The sequence below is a fragment of the Mastomys coucha genome, unplaced genomic scaffold (genome assembly GCF_008632895.1).
Source record: "Mastomys coucha isolate ucsf_1 unplaced genomic scaffold, UCSF_Mcou_1 pScaffold3, whole genome shotgun sequence".
NCBI classification, from domain to species: domain Eukaryota; kingdom Metazoa; phylum Chordata; class Mammalia; order Rodentia; family Muridae; genus Mastomys; species Mastomys coucha.
The window spans coordinates 13,410,114-13,410,995 of record NW_022196909.1 but is presented as its reverse complement, the minus strand read 5'-3'; the positions used below and the strand labels follow the sequence as shown (position 1 = coordinate 13,410,995).

Below are 882 nucleotides of genomic sequence, written 5' to 3'. Positions count from 1 at the left end.
ACTTCCTGCTATGGTCAAAGCTATTTGACTTGAGTAAGTGACTTTATTCTCAGCCCACAGAGAACAGGATACATTCAGTTAAGAAATGATGTATGCATTAAGATGGTCTATCCATAAAGTCGTTCACCAACTGTTTCAATGAACAATGGTTCTGCTTGGAGGGTGGCACAGACATTAAGTGAGGGTAAGAATCTGGTTCATTGGCTGTGATAATTTGGAAAAGCATTCATCTCAGAGAAAGAGTTACTTATAAAATCCTCTTCTTCAAACTTGATACAAGAATTAACAAATGTCAAGCAAAGCAGTCAGTCTCACTCTTTGTTGTTCTTTTACAAGCCCCCTCCCAATTTAATTGTCTACATTTCTTTTGGGTATATAAATACTTTTGAAGTATGTAAGCTGTTCTGAAGACCAGCTTACAGTATAGTGTAAAGACATGAAATAAACAATACTACTAATGGAGAGGCTGAGATAGGAGAAGCAAGATTTCAAGACCATTATGTTGTACACAGCAAGACACTGTCATGAATAAACAAGCAGAAAGAGTGTATGGATTGTACAATATTGGACCTATTTCTCCAATTACCCAATTAGAGAGACCATTGGATGACAATCAACAAATTTCTAATTCCTCATATTTTTGAATTTCAGTTGATTAGGATATGTTGGTAATACTAATTTTCATATTAAGATATTAAGAAAAAGTAATTGTTACTTCCTGTTGTTTTTGTTGTAAGAATTAAGTTTGTGTGAATTTGTTGAAAGATTACTTTCTTGCTTCTTCTAGGGTGTAGTTTTGCTCCATATGTTGGTATTTTCCATCTATTATCCTTTGTAGGGCTGGATTTGTGGAAAGATATTGTGTAAATTTTCTTTTGTCAT

The 882-nt window shown here is 33.9% G+C and overlaps 1 protein-coding gene across 5 annotated transcripts in view; it reads left to right on the top strand.

Annotated features, from left to right (window-relative positions):
• Ccdc138 (coiled-coil domain containing 138) overlaps positions 1 to 882 on the top strand; it is a 58,095-nt gene that overhangs the window by 37,555 nt on the left and 19,658 nt on the right. The gene's annotated exons all lie outside the window — the stretch shown is intronic.